This window comes from Hemitrygon akajei, unplaced genomic scaffold (assembly GCF_048418815.1).
Source record: "Hemitrygon akajei unplaced genomic scaffold, sHemAka1.3 Scf000050, whole genome shotgun sequence".
Classification (NCBI taxonomy): domain Eukaryota; kingdom Metazoa; phylum Chordata; class Chondrichthyes; order Myliobatiformes; family Dasyatidae; genus Hemitrygon; species Hemitrygon akajei.
Genome location: NW_027331936.1, coordinates 6,779,603 through 6,802,624, shown reverse-complemented (window position 1 = coordinate 6,802,624; position 23,022 = coordinate 6,779,603). Strand labels below are relative to the sequence as shown.

General features: G+C 45.4%; 1 protein-coding gene across 1 annotated transcript in view; it reads left to right on the top strand.

Moving 5' to 3' along the window:
* Positions 1-252: 252 nt before the first annotated feature.
* Positions 253-23,022, top strand: part of LOC140721106 (uncharacterized) — a 45,994-nt gene continuing 23,224 nt past the window's right edge. Inside the window, exons 1-3 of the mRNA XM_073035970.1 lie at positions 253-303; positions 1,975-2,034; positions 21,865-22,033. The gene's annotated coding sequence lies outside the window, so the exon portion shown is untranslated. The remainder of the gene's footprint in view (positions 304-1,974; positions 2,035-21,864; positions 22,034-23,022) is intronic.

Genomic DNA, 23,022 nt, shown 5'->3' with positions numbered 1-23,022 from the left:
GCCTACTCCTGAACCTATTGACTGTTGTCTATAAAACTGCACCCTCAGGCACCAACAAACATTCCACTCTCAAAATCACTGAGATCTCATTTAATCTCCATGGTGATGTTTGTTTGGAGACAGAACGTACGCTGTGCTAAGGAACAGAATAGAGAGAGAACCGCTGATAAAGCTGTGCGTTTAGTTAATGATTATCACCAGGAGCTGACTGAATATTAACCAGGGTGTGTTCATTAATTACAGAACCCGTAACGCAGCCTTACTGGGACAGGGTGGTAACAGAACCTGGAGCCGCTGTACACGGTAAGAAGTTCATTTTACTGAAATATAAACATCACAAAGGCAGTCACCCACTTTTATGAACAATTGAATGAGATTGATAACGTATTGTGTTGATCGATATTAGAACTACAGCGAATCGCTTTTAAATGAATTAATAATTCCCTTCATCTAATTGAATGCATTGGCTTCTTGTGCATGTCCCAGCGGGAACTGGTGCAGATGGACCTGTTATCGGAATCGCCGCACTGCCAACCCGGCTGCGAATCATTAGCAAAGGCTCGGGAGGTGCGAGCTTCCCGCATCTCGGAACTGTCCCCGGGCTACTGCTTGCAGTAACAGGAAGCCGATCCGTCCACACTCGGGGTTTTACTGATCCCCGACCGAGGGAACTGAGGATTCGCTTTGCTTATTCCTTCACTAACCGGATCGACACTATCTGTCCATCCTAGATGGCATTTCGGTTGGTGGTCAAAAGCATGGAAGCACCCACATTGGAGATTACAGCCGGGGCGGGGGGTGGTCGTGGGGGAAGGCGGTGTAAGGAGTTGATGGTTCCATTATATAGTCGGTTGGTGGGACCTGTTGTGGACGACCGCCTGCAGTGTTGTTTCCCTTCTGTCAGATGTGAGTGGGTAGGTGGGAGATCAAAAGAAGGTTTAGCAGAGAGACATCTGCCCCCGTGAGTTTTTCTATGAGGAATCTGGTGTGCTCTTGACCTGCGGTATTACCTAAAACAGGGGAGAACTGCTTCTACACATTACAGTTTTTTTTATAACAATGTACTTGATTGTATCCGCGGTAATTTGGTAAAATGATTGGGAACTTCGATGAGACATAAAGTATGCCGCGGAGCTTGACAGGGACTAAATAGTTCCTGCTGTGTGAGGATCTGAAACCAGGCACCGCCAGTTGAAGACAGTTGAGATGTTTTCCCTCTCTCTGTGGGTCTAGTGTGTCATGGGAATGACCGTCCTCAATATTCAGGAGAAGGAGAGTCTTTCAGTTAATATTGTAATCCTGCAGTGTAGTGGCCCTTGATACACAAATGAGTGAGATGTTACAGGTGAGAAGCAGGACTGATGAGCCGAGATCACAGTCAGATCTGCGTTGGTCACAGTGAATGCGGGATGCCAATGTAATTAAATCTCCCGTCAGCCACTTCTGGCTGACAAAAACACATATCAATGGGCACTGTACTGTGCACGTCCCGTACCTAATACTGCGGCCACTGGTTGTATGTCCGTGGTTTTCTACATCTGTAGCCCGTCCATTTCAATGTTCGACATGTTACACGTCCAATGCCACCTCTCTGCACAATGCGTTTGTGGCGTAGTTATTTGAGTTACTGTCGTCTTCCCGGCAGATTGAACCAATCTTGCTTTTCTCATTCAATCTCTCTCATTAACAAAGCGTTTCTGCTCTCCGAACTGCCCCTCACTGATCTTCTTCTGCGCCAGGAGTTCAGCAGTTTCTGCGAAATTCAAACTGCACCCTCCGGCACCGACAAACATTCCACTCTCAAAATCACTGAGATCACATTTCATCTCCATGGTGATGTTTGTTTGGAGACAGAACGTACCCTGTGCTAAGGAAAAGGTCACGGAGAGACCTGCTGGTAACGCTGTGGGTTTAGTTAATAATTATCACCAGGAGCTGACTGAACATTAACCAGAGTGTGTTCATTACTTACAGAACCCGTAACACAGCCTCACTGGGACAGGGTGGCAACAGAACCTGGAGCCGCGGTACACGGTAAGAAGCTCTTTTTACTGAAATATGAACATCACCAAAGCAGTCGGCCACTTAAATGAGATTGAGAACTTATTCAGTTGTTCAACAATTGAACTGTTGCGAATCGTTTTTGAAAGAATTAATAATTCCCTTCGGCTAATTGAATGCATCAACTTCCTGTGCTTCTTCGTATTGATGCTGTTCCACCAGCATTTTGTTTGTGTTGTCTGTTGTCTTGGCTTTTCTCAGTGATTGAGAAGAATTTGACATGACCTAAGTTTACAGGGTGGTGTATACATTGCAGTTTTCTTTTAAATAGCAATGTACTTGATTGTATCCTTAGTAGTTTGGTAAAATCGGTGGGATACATGATGAGAAATAAAGCATCCTGCGGCATCTTTACAGGGATGTCGATAAAATAGTTCCTGTTCTGGGAGGAACTGAAAGCAATTCAATACAGTCTCCACCACCTCCCCCATCTCCCCCCTCTCCCTCCCACTCCTCCCTCCCCCTCTTCCCTCCCCCCTCCCCCTCTTCCCTCCCCCCTCCACACTTCTCCTTACCCCTCCTCCTCCTCTCCCCCCTCTACCCCCACTCTCCTCCTTTCATCTTCAAATTAGTGTTCACTTACTAGAGATAAGTGACCTGGTCAATCAGATAAAATTCTGACGAATATGTCTATTTACATTACTCCAGTTGATGTGTTTCCTTGCTATCACACAAACTTTACAAATATCTAAGATGATGCTCATTACTGTGTGATGAAAATCCCTTTAACGTTAAATTCACTGGATGTGTTTTGTCAGCCGGAGGATGCTGATGGGAGATTTAATAAAATTCACATGCTGAATTTCCTGTGACCGATCTAGGTCTGTCTGATCTCAGCGCCTTAATCCTGCCTCTCACCTGCAACATCTCACTCACTTGTCCTTCAAAGACCATGACACTGCAGAGATGATAGAATTAATGGTAATAATCTGCTTCTGCTGAACATTGAGGAGGCCATTCCAATGAGACGGAGGGAGAGATGGGGAGAGGATTTCCTGTACTAAATTTCACTGGGCGTTGATACAAATATCAAAGTCTACACTCTGTCGGCACTTTATTAGGCACTTCCTGTACCTGACAAAGTAGCAGCTCAGTGTATCTTCGTGGTCTTGGACATGGCATCAAAGGTTACGGTGAAAGGCCGGGAACTGGGGTTGAGGAGGACAGAAATAAAAAGGGTGAGCCATGATTGAACGGTGGAGCAGACCCGATGGGCCAGATGGCCTAATTATGATCCTATTTCTTAAGGTCTTATAGTCTTCTGCTGCCGTAGCCCGTTCACATCAAAGATCAAAATGTTACATGATCAGTGATGCTTTTCTGCACACTAGTTATAGAACATAGAATAGTACAGCACATTACAGGCCCTTCAGCCCACAATGTTGTGCTGACCCTCAAACACTGCCTCCCATATAACCCCCCCCCCCAACTTAAATTTCTCCATATACCTGTCTAGTAGTCTCTTAAACTTCACTAGTGTATCTGCCTCCACCACTGACTCAGGCAGTGCATTCCACGCACCAACCACTTTCTGAGTAAAAACCTTCCTCTAATATCCCCCTTGAACTCCCCTCCCCTTACCTTAAAGCCATGTCCTCTTGTACTGAGCAGTGGTGCCCTGGGGAAGAGGCTCTGGCTCTCCACTATCTATTCCTCTTAATATCTTGTACACCCTATCACGTCTCCTCTCATCCTTCTCTCCAAAGAGTAAAGCCCTAGTTCCCTTAATCTCTGATCATAATCCACATGCTCTAAACCAGGCAGCATCCTAGTAAATCTCCTCTGTACACTTTCCAATGCTTCCAAATCCTTCCTATAGTGAGGTGACCAGAAATGGACATAGTACTCCAAGTGTGGCCTAACCATTGTTTTATAGAGCTGCATCATTACCTTGAGACTCTTAAACTCTATCCCTCGACTTATGAAAGCTAACACCTCATAAGCTTTCTTAACTATCCTATCTACCTTGGAGGCAACTTTTAGGGATCTGTGTACATGTACCCCCAGATCCCTCTATTACACCACCCACCTTTGTGTCGTCTGCAAACTGGCCAACCCACCCTTCAACTCCCACATCCAGATCGTTAATAAAAGTCACAAAAAGTAGAGGTCCCAGAACAGATCCTTGTGGGACACCACTAGTCGCAACCCTCCAATCCGAATATTCTCCCTCCACCATGGCCCTCTGCCCTCTGCAGGCAAGCCAATTCTGAATAAACCTGGCCAAGCTTCCCTGGATCCCATGCCTTCTGACTTTCTGAATAAGCCTACCATGTGGAACCTTGTCAAATGCCTTACTAAAATACATGTAGATCACACCCACTGCACAACCCTCATCTATATCCCTGGTCTCCTCCTCAAAGAACTCTATCAGGCTTGTTAGACACCATCTGCCCCTTACAAAGCCCTGTCCCTGATCAGATCATGATTCTCTAAATGTCCATATATTCTATCTCTAAGAATCTTTTCCAACAGCTTTCCCACCACAGACGTAAGGCTCACTGGTTCATAATTACTGGAACTATCCATACTACCTTTTTTGAACAAGTGGATAACATTCGCCTCCCTCCAATCCTCCGGTACCATTCCCGTGGACAACGAGGACATAAAGAGCCTAGCCAGAGGATCAGCAATCTCTTCCCTTGCCTCGTGGAGCAGCCTGGGGAATATTCCGTCAGGCAACGGAGACTTATCCATCCTAATGTATTTGAACAACTCCAACACCTCCTCTCCGTTCATCTCAACATGCTCCAGAACATCAACCTCACTCATATTGTCCTCACCATCATCAAGTTCTCTCTCATTGGTGAATACCGAAGAGAAGTATTCATTAGGACCTCACTCACTTCCACATCTTTAAGGCACGTCTTCCCACCTTCATCTCTAATCGGTCCTACCTTCACTCCTGTCATCCTTTTGTTCTTCACATAATTGAAGAATGCCTGGGGGTTTTCCCTTACCCTACTCGCCAAGGCCTTCTTATGCCCCCTTCTTGCTCTTCTCAGCCCCTTCTTAAGCTCCTTTCTTGCTACCCTATATTCCTCATTAGCCCCATCTGACCCTTGCTTCCTAAACCTCATGTATGCTGCCTTTTTCCACCTGACTAGATTTTCCACCTCACTTGTCACCCATGGTTCCTTCACCCTACAATACTTTATCTTCCTCACCGGGACAGATACGGTATATCCCTAACATCTTGCAAGAGATCCTTAAATATTGACCACATGTTAATAGCACATTTCCCTGCAAAAACATCATCCCAATTCACACCTGCAAGTTCTAGCCTTATAGCCTCGTAATTTGCCCTTCCCCAATTAAAAATTTTCCTGTCCTCTCTGCTTCTATCCTTTACCATGATCATGCTAAATGCCAGGGAGTGGTGGTCACTATCCCCCAGATGCTCACCCGCTGAGCGATATGTGACCTGACCCAGTTCGTTACCTAATACTATATCTAGTCTGGCATTCCCCCTAGTCAGCCTGTCAACATACTGTGACAGGAATCCATCCTGGACACACTTAACAAACTCTTCCCCATCTAAACCCTTGGAACTAATGAAGTGCCAATCAATATTAGGAAAGTTAAAGTCACCCATGATAACAATCCTGTTATTTTTGCACCTTTCCAAAATCTGCCTCCCAGTCTGCTCCTTGCTGTCTCTGCTGCTACCAGGGGGCCTATAGAATACCCCAAATAGAGTAACTGCTCCCTTCCTGATCCTGACTTCGACCCATACCGACTCAAAAGAGGATCTGCTACATTACGCACCCTTTCTGCAACTGTAATAGTATCCCTGACCAGTAATGCCACTCCTCCTCCCCTTTTCCCCCCTCTGTATCCCTTTGAAAGCACTGCAATCCAGGAATATTGAGAATTCATTCCTGCTCTGGTGCCAGCCAAGTCTCTGAAATGCCACTACATCATAATTCCATGTATGTATCCAAGCTGTCAGTTCATCACCTTTGTTCCTGATGCTTCTTGCATTGAAGTACATACACTTTAGCCCTTCTACCTTACTACTTTTACACCCTTTATTCTGCTTCTCTTTCCTCAAAGCCTCTCTATATGTTAGATCTGGCTTTACTCCATGCACTTCTTTTACTTCTCTATCACTCCAGTCCGATCCCTCTTGCAAATTAGTTTAAACACTCCCGAACCATGCTAGCAAACCTACCTGCAAGGATATTGCTCCCCCTTGAATTCAGGTGCAACCCTTCCAATCTGTACAGGTCCCACTTTCCCCAATGATCCAAAAATCTAAAACCCTGCCCCCTGCACCAATTCCTCAGCAACACATTCAACTGCCATTTCCTTCAATTCTTACCATCACTATCACATAGTACTGGCAGCAATCCTGAGACCACCCTTGAGGTCCTGTTCTTCAGCTTTCTGCCTAGTTCAAGAAACACACACTTCAGGACCTCATCCCTCTTCCTGCCTATGTCGTTGGTACCAACATGTATCACGACTTCTGGTTGCTTTCCCTCTCGTACCAGGATGTCATTCACCCGGTCAGAAGCATCCCGGACCCTGGCACCCGGGAGGCAACAAACCATACGGCTGTCCTTCGCACGTCCACAAAATCTCCTGTCTGCTCCCCTGACTATAGAGTCTCCAATGATAGATAGATAGATAGATAGATAGATAGATAGATAGATAGATACTTTATTCATCCCCATGGGGAAATTCAACTTTTTTTTCCAATGTCCCATACACTTGTTGTAGCAAAACTACTTACATACAATACTTAACTCAGTAAAAAAAAATATGATATGCATCTAAATCACTATCTCAAAAAGCATTAATAATAGCTTTTAAAAAGTTCTTAAGTCCTGGCGGTAGAATTGTAAAGCCTAATGGCATTGGGGAGTATTGACCTCTTCATCCTGTCTGAGGAGCATTGCATCGATAGTAACCTGTCGCTGAAACTGCTTCTCTGTCTCTGGATGGTGCTATGTAGAGGATGTTCAGAGTTATCCATAATTGACCGTAGCCTACTCAGCGCCCTTCGCTCAGCTACCGATGTTAAACTCTCCAGTACTTTGCCCATGACAGAGCCCGCCTTCCTTACCAGCTTATTAAGACGTGAGGCGTCCCTCTTCTTAATGTTTCCTCCCCAACACGCCACCACAAAGAAGAGGGTGCTCTCCACAACTGACCTATAGAACATCTTCAGCATCTCACTACAGACATTGAATGACGCCAACCTTCTTAGGAAGTACAGTCGACTCTGTGCCTTCCTGCACAAGGCATCTGTGTTGGCAGTCCAGTCTAGCTTCTCGTCTAACTGTACTCCCAGATACTTGTAGGTCTTAACCTGCTCCACACATTCTCCATTAATGATCACTGGCTCCATATGAGGCCTAGATCTCCTAAAGTCCACCACCATCTCCTTGGTCTTGGTGATATTGAGACGCAGGTAGTTTGAGTTGCACCATCTCACAAAGTCCTGTATCAGTTTCCTATACTTCTCCTCCTGTCCATTCCTGACACACCCCACTATGGCCGTGTCATCAGCGAACTTCTGCACATGGCAGGACTCCGAGTTATATTGGAAGTCTGATGTGTACAGGGTGAACAGGACCGGAGAGAGTACGGTTCCCTGCGGTGCCCCTGTGCTGCTGACCACCGTGTCAGACCTACAGTCTCCCAACCGCACATACTGAGGTCTATCTGTCAAGTAGTCCACTATCCAATCCACCATGTGAGAGTCTAATCCCATCTCCGTTAGGTTGTGCCTTAAGATCTTGGGCTGGATGGTGTTAAAGGCACTAGAGAAGTCAAGGAATGTAATCCTCACAGCACAACTGACCCCCTCTAGGTGAGAGATTGATTTGTGCAGCAAATACGTGATAGCATCCTCCACTCCCACCTTCTCCTTATACGCAAACTGAAGAGGATCCTGGACGTGCCTGGTTTGTGGCCTCAGATTCTGTATTATCAGCCGCTCCATGGTCTTCATAACGTGCGACGGCAAGGCAACAGGTCTGAAGTCATTCAACTCCTTTGGTTGTGGTTTCTTCGGTACCGGGACAATACAGGATGTTTTCCACTGTCTGGGTACTCTTCTCTGCTCCAGGCTCATGTTGAAGATGCGCTGTAGTGGTTCTCCCAGCTCAGTCGCACAGGCCCTCAGTAATCGTGGGGAAACTCCATCCAGTCCAGCCGCCTTGCTGGTACATATCTTCCTCAGTTGACCTTCCACCTGTGCAGCCGTAATCCTGGGATGACAGCTCTCCTCTTCTCCGTCCCATACTTCTGCATCACAGGATCAGACTCAGTGTCAGAGGCCCTGCCACCGTGGCTCACACATGTTCGGTCATCCCCACCAACTGTGTCCAGGATGGTAAAATTATTATTCATGGGAATGGCTCTGCACTACCTGTCTACTCACATTCGCTATCCCCCCTCTGACTGTCACCCAACGACCTGCTTCCGGCAGCCTAGGTGTGACTACCTCCCTGTAGCTCCCATCTATGACTGCCTCATTCTCCCTTATGAGTCGAAGGTCATCCAGATGCTGCTCCAGATTTCTCACACAGTCTTCCAGATCGCCCAGCCGCATGCACTTCTGGCAGATGTGACTCTGCGGGACAGGGGATTTCCCCCAACACTGTCACATCTCACAGGAGAGGCACATCACCGTCTCGGGAGTCATTGTAAAGACTAACTGGGAACAGGCTCGTCCTCCGCCTCTTCTCGTCGAAGCCTCTCGAGTCAAAGCCACAAAGCTCCACTCCTTCACTGGCCCACTCACCCACCGGCCGATTTCCCTGTTGCAACCTGTGCTTATTAGACTTCCTGTTGCCTTCCCGGCAGCTTGAATCAGTCTGGCTATTCTCCTCCGGTCTCTCTCATACACACGGCGTTTGCCCGTCCAGCACTGACACTCACTGGATGTTTGTCTGTTTGTATTTCGACCCATTGTCTGTAAATCGAGACAGTTGTGCATGACAATCCCAGAGATATTCACACTACTCCATCTGGAACCAACAATTATTTTACTGTCAAAGTCACCAAGATCACATTTTTCCCCAATCTGATGTTTGTTCTGAACAACACCTGCACCTCCTGACCATTTCTGCATGTTTTTACTAAAGTGACTGAGCTGGTGCCACGTGATTTGTTGATCAGCATTAATGAGCTGGTGTACAGGTGCACTTCAAAAAATTACCACTGAGTTTATTTCCAAATTAGACAATGCACTCACCCCCATCTCGGGTGTTATCAAGAATGAGATCTGCATCTATTTATTCATTCCCATGTTTCCCACATCTGGATGGCACAGACAAGACCGTGAACTAAACATTGTCGTGATGATAAGGGTGGGTTAATCTTAAGGGAGCATAAAGTCCTGGAATCTATGCATACTAATCGCTAAGAGCAAATACATTTGAACACGGCACGGTATCGCACTTCCCTATTGATGCACCATCAATAACTCTCTCTGAGACGTAAAGGCGAGATATCGGCTTTTATTGACTGGAAGAAGGAACAAGCAGCGGTTGACCACCATACTACATCTTGGAGACAGAGAGGCCGGGCTCAGACCTCAATCGCCTTTATACAGGGGTCTGTGGGAGGAGCCACAGGAGCAGTCAGCTGGGGGGGGCGTGTCCAGACAGGTATATGTAGTTCACCACACCTGTAACAGACGGGATATTGAGGCTGAAAAGAGCAGCTAAAACTATTTTATCGGCGACACACAGTCATCATGGAAATGGTAATGTGTAGCACACAAAAACTGAATTCACCTCATCAGGGGAATTGTACTGTGAGGCGATCAGGCCCAAGTTCTTTACAATTCAGGCTTAAGGTTGATCACTGAAGATGTAGAAGATGTGCTGTGGATCTGTTGTTTCAGTAGACAAATTGGAGTGGACCAGGTCACTGTTCATACAGGAGCTGATATGCTTCAACGCCATTCCCTCAAAACACTTCAACTGTGGATGTAAGTGCCACTGGGCAATAGCCATTGAGGAATTTAACCACACTCTTCTTGGGTACCGGTATGGTTTAAGCTTCAGTTCGTAGATACAAGGAGTTAGTCACCTCTAGGTTGCAGGAGGAGAGTAACTTGGTGACTGCCGGCAGAAGGAAGTAAAATGAGCAGCCAGTGCAGACAAGCCCCATGGACGTGCCCCTCAATAATAAGTATACCACTTTGAGTATACACCTAGTGAGACGGATGAACTATCAGTTGGAAGCACAGCCTCTGGGTCCTGCCCTCGGAAGAGAACAGAAGGGAAGAGGTCTACAGTGGGTATAAAAGATTCCATAGTCAGAGGAACAGAGTCGAGATTCTGGATGTATGTTGCCTCCCAGGTGACAGGGTCAGGGATGTCTCAGATCGGGTCCATGGCATTCTATAGGGGGTGGGTGAGCAGCCAGATGTCTTGGTGCATACCGGCACCAATGACATGGTTAGGAAAAATGAAGGGGTTCCTGGGTGATAATATAGGAAGCTCGGTAGAAAGCTGTGAAACAGGACCTACAGGGTAGTAATCTGTGAATTGCCTGCTGTGCCACGTGCTAGTGAGGACAAGAATAGAATGATTTGGCAGTGGCTGAGGAACTGGTGCAGAAGGCATAGGTTCAGATATATGGATGATTGGAATCTCGTCTGGGCAAGGTATGACCTGTACAAAAGGGATGAGTTACACCAGAATCCCAGAGGAACCAATACCCTTGAGGGCAGGTTTTTCAGAATGACTCGGGAGGGCTAATTTTGCAGAGGGATGGGAACTGGAGTTATAATAGTGAGAATGGGGTAGTTGGTTCACAAGCAGAGGCAATGTGCAGTCATAGTGATAGAAAGAGGAGGCTGATAATAGGACAAACGCAGTCAATAGGATGAGCTAGAAAGTAAAAGGCAGACAAAATGGTTGGTTCACAAACATGGCAGTGTGCAGTGATACTGCTAGAACGGGAGGCTGATGATAGGGCAAAATTGCAGTCAATGGGATGCTTCAACGTAAAAGCAAACAAAATGGAAATGGGAGAGTACAATACTGACGATGTTACAGTTGAAGGCGAGCAGTATAAGGAATAATAGACGAACGCAGCAAAGTTACAGATTGGCATGTATGACATTGTGGGTGTCACTGAATCGTGCCTGAAAGAATATTACAGCTGGGAGTTTAACATCCAATGATGCACACTGTATCGAAAGGACAGGCAGGTCAGCAGAAAGGGTGGCGTGACTCTTGGTGAAAATGAAATCAAATCATTAGAAAGAGGTGACATGGGGTAGGAAGGTCTTGAATCATTGTGGGTAGAGCTAGGAAACTGCAAGGGTACAAAGGCCCTGATGGGGATTATATACAGATCCCCACACAGTAGTAATGACATGGTCTGAAAATTACAATGGGAGATAGAAAATTTATGTTAAAAGGACAACGTTACGATAGTCATGGGATATTTTAACATGGTAAAATCGGGTTGTTATGGTTTTTTATTACCCCACTTGTCACGATAGTATTTCTAGAGCTTCCACCAGTTCAATATTGTCCAGAAGATCACCTGGATTTACAGATGCGTGTTTTATTTAATTCTGTGTAATTTTGTGAGCAAAGACTGTGTATATCTGTCAGTGATATTTAAAATAAAAAAATCCTGTAGTAAATCTCACTGGCAGTTGTTAAAATTATGGACGTCTACACTTAGTGGGCAATTCTTAACTACTTCCTGTACCTAATAATATGGCCACTGAGTGTATGTTCGGGGTTTACCGCGGCTGTTCCCCGTCCAAATCCAACGTTCGGCGTTCAGTGACACTCTTCTGCACCCCGGCTTTTGGAGCGCTTGGCTATTTAAGTTATTGTCACCTTCCTTTCAGATTTAATCAGTCTGGTCAATCTCCTTGATGTCTCCCATTAACAAGACGTTTTCACCCCCCAGAAATGCTGCTTACTGGATTTTCTTTCATTTTGTTTTCGCACCATTCGCTGTAAACCGAGCGAATTGTGCGTGAAAATCCAAGGAGATGATCAGTTTCCGTAATGCTCACGCCGCCCTGTCTGACACCAGATATCATTCCACGGTCAAGGTCACTTAGACCACATTTATTCCAGATTCGGATCTTTCGCCTGAAAAACAACTGAACTCCTTGTCCATACCTGTATGTTTTTATCCTTTGAGTTCCTGCCACACGATTAACAGATTCCCAGTAATGAGTGGCTGTACAGTTTTACCTAATAACACAGCTATTTAGTGCATTTACCATTTAGACAGGCCCTCACCTATCTCAAATTTGAATATGGGTGAGATTTGGTGCTGATTTTTGTGATTTTCCTGTTTCCAACATCAGGTTGTTGCTGACAAGGCAGTTTGGAGTAACCTGGAGAGAGAGACTGTCACTGTTCCTTCTGAGCTGCGCCGGTATGCGGCTGCGCTGTGATCTCAGTCCATTCTAAATATTAATTGATGCGCATTACAAAAAGGAACATATTGGAGATGCAGTGCTTTTTTCAGGCCATGTGGAAATTTCCAGCTCACAGCAATGGCTGATCCACACAACGGCAAAAATAGTAATTAGTGGGAACACTGGAGATTGCACCACGTTAGATTCTATACATATTAATCGCGATTGAATATGATACATTACTGTGCTTCATTATGATACTTTATTTTGGTATCTTATTTTATATCGTTAGCTAGCTTGCCTTTATATTTCACCATTTCTCTGCTGATTCCTTTTTTAATTGTCTTCTTTTGATTATTAAAAGCTCCCCGATTCACTAGCATCGACTATTTTTGCTATCTAGGATGACATCTTAAATAAGGATGTAGATAGTCCAACAAAAGCAGGAGCTGTACTGAAACTGATGTTGGGTAATTATGCTTGCTAGATACCCGACCATTTGGTGGGTGAATGGTTAGGGCAGAACTCCTTAAGTTTAAGAGAGATATAGAGAAGGAAAGTGTAGACTATGCGGGAGAGTAAATAATTGGATCAGGGTAAATTATGAATTCACTGAGCAAGAACTATGGAGGGTTAATGGGAGACAACTATCTCTGGCAAGTCCACATCTGACATGTGGAGGGTGTTTAAAATCTATCTGCATAGAGTACAGGACGGGTATATTCCAGTATGAAGAAATGACAAGTTTGGCAGTGTCACAGAACCTTAAATATGGAGAGAAGTGATGAATTTAGTCAAGCAGGAAAAGGAAAAGTATGTACTCAGGAAGGTCCAATCAAACAGAGCCCTCGAGAATGTGTGTGAGGTCCTTAATGAGTAACTTACATCAGTATTTACCAAGGAGAAAGACTCGGAGGATAGGGAGATCAGTGCCGAGAGTACTAGTATGCTCGGGCATTCTGAAATAAAGGAGGAGACAGTGTTGGGTCTCTTAAAGTGCATCAAGGCGTATAAGTCTCCAGGGCCTGACGGGATATACCCCAAGTTACAGAGAGAGGCAAGTGAAGAAATTGCTGGGGCCTTGATCAATATCCTTGTGTCCTGCCTAGCTGCCAGCAGACTCCTAGAGAACAAGCGAGTACCTCATGTTGATCCATCATTCAAGACGTGATCCAGGGAAAAATCCTGATGAGCATTGAAACTGCCGAGATACAGACTGCTATCAACCAAGTGTTGATGAATGGGACCAGTGTAGACAGTGAGTGGATGGTCAGAACAGGTATGGCCGGCCAAAGACCTGTTTCCGTGCTGTGTGATCCACCACTCCAGACATGCTAAATTAACGATGGTGGCACCGCAGGGCACTGATTTCAAAACTCCACACCCCTCTCCAACATGAAATAAACCAGACTGTACCCCTTGTCGCCACTGCGAATATCTATTTCTGTCAAGGTAGCATAGAGATTGGTCACTTTTGCTAAACAACTGGCAATTGATGCAGTTTCTGTGTCTTCTTCCATTAATGTTGCTGCCTTACAGCAAAACTAACCCTCTCACTGTGTCAGAATCAGTGATTAAATCAGACCCCAAACACTGTGCTTTCATCCCTGCACATTGTAACTTGAACCATTCCACTGAGGGTCTGATAGAGACACAACCTCTGCCCTCTACACATGTGATCACATCCCCATGCTTCTGACATTTCAAATACCCTCAGAATGGTTTTCTGATTCAGTCTGAAGGTTATGGTACATTCAACTCGTTCTCAGACCTGACAAACCATGTCTTCCCACAGTTGGTTCCACCTGTTGGTGTGTCCTCTTTCCTCCAACTCCAGGGAAGCTGCATTTCCATAAGACCATAAGACGTCCTGCCAATCAGGCATGGATTTATCCATGCTGGAATCTTTCCTGTAATACCATGGTCTCCTAGTTTGTGAAACAGCCTCAAGTGTGGCTCCTTGTCACAGGCCTTTGGAAAATCCAAGTACCCAACATCAACGTATTCACCTCTCTCTAACCCGCCTGTTATTTCTTCAAATAAAAATAGCCGAATATCCTGCTACTAATTCAATATGCCAGCAACAACCTCCGACAAATAAGAGACCCAGGGGTTTAATGTTTCGAGTGTTTCCATCACTCATTGATGAAAAACGGTTGATGTATATGTAAACTAAATGCGATGTCAGGCAAAACCACCTGCAGGAAATGGTCTAAATTTCATATGATGGTGCTGTGATCCTGCAATTTGTTTCCAGTAAGTGAACAATAGACTGAAGGAGAAGAGCATTCATATCGTGCTGTGGACTTTGACCGGTTGTTATCTCTGGGAGATGGTAATCTTGGCACAGCCGCTCCCCAATAACCCATTGCCCAAAGTTTACAACTGAGAAACGGAATGTCCGCTGGTCAAAAAAGAACATTATTCCAAACGCATAATATCCCATCAGAGTTGAGAGCGCCCTTCCCTCTGCTGTCTCTGTGCAATAAACCCACAGTGATCTTTGCCCTGAGCTGTCGCTGGAGTTTATAATCTGACAATAAACTGGTCCTAAATTGAATAATAAATCCAAGTGACAGCACCAACCGAACGGAATCAGGATGCGGGTTATGATTCCTCTCTGGAGGTGGTAAAATTTTGTGCACTGAATTATTAATTCTGGTTTGGAACACAAGTTAGAAAATCTCACTGAAGCAAGGTGAGTCTTTGTGTGGTTTAACACAAGCGCTGTGGAACAGGGTGTGGCGTTACATGCTGAATAGGGTGAAGCTCAGGTTTATGAGCGTGTTATCAACTGAACATTGTTCAGGGTGTGTTCACTTGTTGTTAGGGGCATAAAATTCAGAAGCTCGGATTCCCAGAAACCAGACCCAGGAGTTCTGCATCAGATAGGAAGATGGACTGTATTTGGCAGTGTTATGGTGTTTTAATAGGCCCACTTGTAACGGCAGCATTTCTAATATTTCTACCATATCAATGTTATCATTGAAATCGCGCAGCTTTACGGATCTGTGTGTTTTATTATTCTGTGTGTGTATTTTCTTTAGGACATACAGGGTAGATCTGTCAGTGATATTTATATTGACAAATATTGTGGTAATTCTCAGAGGCCTATATAAAAATAGCAAATTCTACCCTCAGTGGGCACTTTACTATATACCTCCCGTACCTAATAATGTGGCCACTGAGTGCATGTCCGGGGGCTTCTGCAGCTGTTCCCCGTCCATTCCAATGCTCTCCACTGCGCTACCGTCCGCTTCAATGCTGACCACTACCATACCGTCCGCTTCAATGCTGACCACTACCATACCGTCCGCTTCAATGCTGAACACTACCATACTGTCCGCTTCAATGCTGACCACTGGCTACGGTCAGGTTCAATACTGACCACTGCGCTACCGTCCGCTTCAATGCTGACCACTGCGCTACCGTCTGCTTCAATGCTGACCACTGAGCCACCGTCCACTTCAATGCTGACCACTACACTACTGTCCGCTTCAATACTGACCGCTACACTACCATCCGCTTCAATGCTGACCACTGTGCTACCGTCCACTTCAATGCTGACCACCGCGTTACAGTCCACTTCAGTGCTGACCACTGCGCTACCGTCCGCTTCAATGCTGACCACTGCACTACTGTCCGCTTCAATGCTGATCGCTGTGCTACTGTCCGCTTCAATGCTGACCACTGCGATACCGTCCGCTTCAGTGCTGACCACTGACTACCGTCCGCTTCAATGCTGACCACTGCACTACCGTCCGCTTCAGTGCTGACCACTGACTACCGTCCGCTTCAATGCTGACCACTGGCTACCGTCCGCTTCAATGCTGACCACTGCGATACCGTCCGCTTCAGTGCTGACCACTGGCTACCGTCCGCTTCAATTCTGACCACTGGCTACCGTCCGCTTCAATGCTGACCACCGCGCTACCGTCCGCTTCAATGCTGACCATTGCACTACCGTCCGCTTCAGTGCTGACCACTGACTACCGTCCGCTTCAGTGCTGACCACTGACTACCGTCCGCTTCAATGCTGACCACTGGCTACCGTCCGCTTCAATGCTGACCACTGCACTACCGTCCGGTTCAATGCTGACCACCGCGCTACCGTCCGCTTCAATGCTGACCACTGACTACCGTCCGCTTCAATGCTGACCACTGGCTACCATCCGCTTCAATGCTGACCACTGCACTACCGTCCGGTTCAATGCTGACCACCGCGCTACCGTCCGCTTCAATGCTGACCACTGACTACCGTCCGCTTCAATGCTGACCACTGGCTACCGTCCGCTTCAATGCTGACCACTGACTACCGTCCGCTTCAATGCTGACCACTGCGTTACCCTCCGCTTCAATGCTGACCACTGACTACCGTCCGCTTCAATGCTGACCACTGCACTACCGTCCGGTTCAATGCTGACCACCGCGCTACCGTCCGCTTCAATGCTGACCACTGACTACCGTCCGCTTCAATGCTGACCACCGCGCTACCGTCCGCTTCAATGCTGACCACTGGCTACCGTCCGCTTCAATGCTGACCACTGACTACCGTCCGCTTCAATGCTGACCACTGGCTACCGTCCGCTTCAGTGCTGACCACTGACTACCGTCCGCTTCAATGCTGACCACTGGCTACCGTCCGCTTCAATGCTGACCACTGCACTACCGTCCGGTTCAATGCTGACCACCGCGCTACCGTCCGCTTCAATGCTGACCACTGACTACCGTCCGCTTCAATGCTGACCACCGCGCTACCGTCCGCTTCAATGCTGACCACTGACTACCGTCCGCTTCAATGCTGACCACTGGCTACCGTCCGCTTCAGTGCTGACCACTGGCTACCGCACCACCACATTTATCAACCTCAGCTTGTTTGATTTAATAGAATTAGAGGTAAAATGATTTTACCCTCGGGTATTGGATGAATGGGGGCATTTGTATGCATTCGCTGGTATTAGAAATTCACGGGAGTTGATTTTAGTCACTGTTATTTAGATGGTGAGGAGATTTTACAAATGTATATATTATAAATGAATCGAGCCCTTGCTGGATACATTGAATATCAAGCGGAGTCCGGGCAGGAATGTGGAGAAAAAGGTTGCTGCTGTAGGGATAGCTGAAACTGGAGAAGATACATGAGGCTATTGCCAGGAGGTGTAAATTCTGTGTGTTTGGAATTCTCGTCCTTAAAGGGAAAGAGAAGCAGAGTTTTTTTTTCAATGTGTTTAATTCCGCAGAACACAGATTCTCTACAAACAAGGGAGCGACGTGTTACAGACAGTCGCATGGAAGTGTCGCTGTGATCATTGAGAATGGCGGAACAGGACTGACGGGACGAATGTCCTGTTACTAATTCAACACTCTAACAAATAAGAGACCCAGTGAATTTAATCTTTAGTGTTTTTGCATTGTTCTCTGACCATGAATGATACAACTATTTGTAAAGTAAATGGGATGCCAGGCAAATTCACCAGCAGGAAATGGTCATAATTTCATATGATTGCTGCTGTGATGCGGTAACTTGTTTCCAGTAAGTGAGCAATAAACTGAAGGAGAAGGATTTCCTTATCTTGCTGTCAACTTTGACTGGTTGTCATCTCTGGGGGCGGGGGGCTGCGGGCTATCTCGGCACAGTTGGGGTAACCTGGAGAGAGAGACTGTCACTGTTCTTTCGGAGCTGCGCCGGTGTGCGACCGCGCTGTAAATAAAATGCTTCTGCCATGGAGCCTTTGTTGCAGCGCGGTTAGAATTGAATGCAGCTCGTAAAACGTTTAGGAAACCTGATTTTCTTTTTCTTTGTTTTACTGTATTTTATCATATCCTCCAATTAACAATTAAAAACAAAATATGCGACTTGTATTAATTTTTCACTCTAAGTATTCATAGATGCATATTGCAAAACACACACACATCTAAGGTGCCGCTTTTTCCAGGCTGTCTGAAAATTTCCGGCTGAAGCCAATGGTTTATCGACGCAGCTGCAAAAATAGTAATTAGATGGAACATTGGAGACTGGAACACGTTAGATGTTATGCATATTAAAATCGATTGAATATGGTACACAGTCGTGATTCCTGTTATAGATATTAAGTTCAATAGACTGGAGATAACTGTTTCACCGGGGGCCTCTCTGTTATTGAGTGATTAGTAATGAATACCGTAAAATGAAACACGCCTTGTCCGAGGGAGTGTACTGTGCGGCAATGAGGCTCAGGTGCTTAACAATACAGAATTAATGTTGAACGGCGAATACAAAGAAGGTCCAATTTAAATATATGAGATTTTCGTTTCTCGAAAGATAACTATTAATGCCCCGATATCTCTTTAACTAGCTCTCTCAGAACCCTGGTGTGCAGTACTTCTCCCATTGTAGGTATGAGCATTTGTCTGGGACAAATTACGCAATTGAGTGGTCAGCAGATTAGGCGGTCCCAGTTCTGATCCTGGGTCTTTTAGTGTTTCCACAGATCCAATTTGATGTTTCCAGCACTTTAATTTCAATTTTATATTAAAAGCATTGCTCTTTTTATTCATTTACATGGTGCCGGCAGCTCAGCCAGCATCCACAGATACACTTCAGAAGATGGTGATGAGTTGCTTTCTTGAACCGCTGCACTCCCTGAGTGTAGGTACACCCACCGTGTTGTTTGGCAGGGAATTCCATGATTTTGACCCAGCGGAAATGAAGTAACAGCGATATGTTTCCCAGTCAGGATGGCGACTGACTTGGAGGGGGATTCCCAAGTGGCGATGTTAATCTTTTTATTCTGCTCAAAATGTGTTGTTCAGTTGTGTTGGGCAATATCTCATTTAATAATAAGATCATGATAAAATATATTCAGTTTAGCTGCTGGAGACGATGTAAAACATCTCCTCACCCTCTCGTAACTCACACCCAGGATATCCAGCCGACCTCTGGCCAGTCAGATCATCCGGTTCCCGTCGTGCCGTAGGTTGATGACGGGATGTTAATTTTTGAACTCTGAATGGCCGAGACAGTGCTGCATGTTACTGGCAGCAATGATTACATGAAGAGTTGGTGCTCGGGCTGTAATGCTGGGATGGGGACTTCGGGAATATGGAGCTGTCAGAATTTGGGATTTGGCTCTTGCATTAACTGCTACAGATGGGGCTTAATGTTCCTTCTTCCGCAATGAAGCAGAAGTGTACGGTTGCTGGACATTGGTCGTGGCAAATTACTCACTATACCATTCAGTGTGGATGAAGTGCAAGGATTTTGGGGTGGGGTGACTGTGTTCCTACGAGGTTGGGTCCTGGGATAACACAGTTTTTGGCCCAGATAATGTGAACCGAGTGATCAGTAGCCCAGCTTTATGAGGTGTTGAGCAAGTTTTGCATGAGTTCCGGACTCAGGTATTTGTTTCTGAGATTTCCTTGGAAGCAGCGATTGTTAATCTGAGGATGGAGTGAGTTCCCATTCCATCCCTGACAGAGAGAGACGGCGATTGAATGGGTGTTCCATGTTTGCAACAATAGGATTGGACCCAGAGGATTTCAGTGTTCTGACGCTGTTTGAAAATTCCCTTTCACTGTCATCTGTCTGTCAGGCAGTGGAAATCAAACAGAAACTCAGGATGCTGGCGATCTGCATTAAGAACTGAAAACATTTGAGGCCATTCTGACGGAAGGTCAAAAACACAAATTGATTAATTTGTGACTCTTCCATAGCTGTTCCTTACCTATTGAGCTGTTCTAGTGATTCCACTGTCTTTTTATTACATTCACCCTGGAATGGTTTACATCTGCTGGAAATGGAAAGTGCACAGGAGTTTGTTTTGCGATTTAGACAGGAAAGAAACCACAGCTTTTCCCTGGTAACTATCTTTTTACCAAGTTGCCTGCTATTTCTGGAAATGTGTTTATTGACGTTCTAAATTCAGAGTACATATATTACAAAAGTGTCTATACTATATACTCCCCTGGGATTCGTCACTTTACAGGAAGCCACAAAACAAAGAAACTCAATGGAAATCATTAAGAAAAGAAGACCGTCAAACACCTAATGTGCAGGGAAAACAATGTGCATCCAAAACAATAAGCAACTGACATTCAGAACCGATGATCACAAAAATGTGCCACGAACCAGATCATCCGAGCAACCGCCTGAGGAAACTATTAGTTGCAAACTACAGCCTCAGTTCAGCGCAGAGACGAGTAAACCTCACGGAGTCCCTCTGCTCCGGCACCGACACCCTGACCATTTTCAATCTGGCCCGGCGCTCAAATTGAGCAAACATGGCGTCATTCCTTGCTCTTGGAACCAGACCCTGCCACTTCAAATTGCTCTGGCCCGGACCCAGCTGCCTCGATTCCGAACGTATCCAACTTTCAAATTTGACCCAGCGCTTAAATTGTTCAAACCTCGCGCCCTTCCTTAATTCAGGCCCGAATCCTTTGACCATCGCCTTGCCCCGGTTCTGCCGAATTTGCCTTCAAGTCCACTGCTGCTATGGCCAAGCATTGGCTTATTCTCCGCTCTCGAACCTGGGCCTCGATTCAGCCCGTACAGGCCACGATGTAACCCTTCTAAACCTTAGAGACTTCAGTTCACACCGCAAAAATGTCAGGTTATAAAAGCTGTTCAAATGTTCATCTCCGAAAGGGAAGTTATGGGCTATTGTTTGCAGTATGTCCGAGAAATATGTGTAAATAATACAATAATTTGTAGTTCTGTTTACTAGCGGCAAGGCGTGGCTGTGTCTCACCAGCATCATCTTAAACTGGACAGTACAGTTGTTGCTTACAAGGCTTACCAGAATGATAGTTATTATGTATCCGGAGCTTTTGAAGGCGTACGTGTTAGTCCTTATTTATGAGGCCCATTTGATGACTCTTGGCCTGTAGTGAATGGAGTTCAGTGATGGTGATGGGGCTGGGGGTCGGGGTGTATTTACTTAAACCTATCGAATGCTGAAAAAAACCTGGATACTGTGAACATGGAGAGGAAGTCTCCATCTGTTCAGAGCGCAAGCTGATAATAAATGTTTTCCTCTAAAACTGCGATGGAGGATTCTTTTTCTCAGCCAAAGCTTAGTTGATGCGTGAATATGCTGCCATATTTGCGATGGAGGCAATTACTGAAGACATTTATGCCAGAGTTTGACATATTCTTGATTGCTAAGTAACTTCGGTGTTACATGAGGAATAAATAGAGCGTTGTGGGGGTGGGTTGGTGGTAATCACATGGATCGAATAACTTGATTCTGCTCTGATATCGTATGTTACCATGACTGAACGATGACTCCTTCATCTCAGGTTCTGTGATGTGTGAGGGACAATTACAGATTTATTCACTGAGGTTGTTAAATTTGTCTTCAATGTTTAAATTTCAGTGAGTTTTGCTTTCAGGATATTGAGCACAAATGTTTTGTTCTCCTTTATACTGTTAACATGCTTTATTATCCCTCTAATTAAAGTTAGACCTGCGGTGAGAGATTTATTAGTAGAAATGCCCACATCTGGAAGCAAACCATGACTGAAGACAAGCGAACAGTAACAAGTGAACAAACCTGAGGATTGAGAGTATCAACTGGAGAGAACCCATCTGACTTAGATTTGCCACTGATTCAGTCAGGAGAGAGTTCGGTGAGTACCATTGAAACACTGGTCCTTTAGATATTATATACCGGTACAATGGAAGGTAAAAAATAGTTGGAGTAAGACTGATTGTGCCCAGAAGTACCAGTTATGCCACTGCCAGACCCAGTTGCAATCACTTCAGGTCTGGTAATGTGCTTTCAGCAGCCCAGCTCTTTAAAACCACTCACATTCCCTCAGTGTTTGCTCATTTCAAATCTTGCATCTTCCGATGGTAACTTGTGCTCGGTTCCGATGCTTCCTTGCTTGTCTGCGTTACCGCATAATCATCTCAAAATGTGATAACGATTTATACCATAAATGCTTTGCGCTGTAGTGATTGCAGAAATATGGAATTACCATGAGCTACAGTAACATGTCATTGACCGCTCTGGTTGTTGCAAGCTGCAATATTTACTTACACTCGAGTATATCGACATAGAAGCCACTGCTGATAGCAAACCTTTTTGTAACACAATGTACAAACACCACAGTTCATTCAGTCCTCACAAGCAAATGACAACCAATGCTTTATATTTACGCACCCTGACGTCATCAAGTACTTTTCTACTAATTACATTGTCAGAACCTGTGAACCAGACATTAAGCAGAGGTGAAAATTCGAAGATATTTTCCCATGGATGTTCTGTATTAGACTTCAGCAAAATCTTTGATAAGATCCCACATGGCAGCCTGGTCTGAAAGTTTAGGCCCTTCATGCGGACAACAGAAAGAGCAAGTTAGATGGATTTAACTTTAGCATAAAGTAGCAAGCAAAGTATAGTGATTGAAGTTTTCTCCTCGTGATGAAGGTGGGTAACAAGTGGTGTGCCGCCAGGGCTACAGGCTATGAACTTTTAAAATTCGTTATTTTGTAGCAATGATTTGAATGCAAGTGCAGAAGGCTTGACCAGTAAGTTCACGGATGACATAAAATTAGTAGACTGTGCTGACAGTGAAGATTGCCGTAACTTATAGGTGATCTAAGTTGGCAGGAG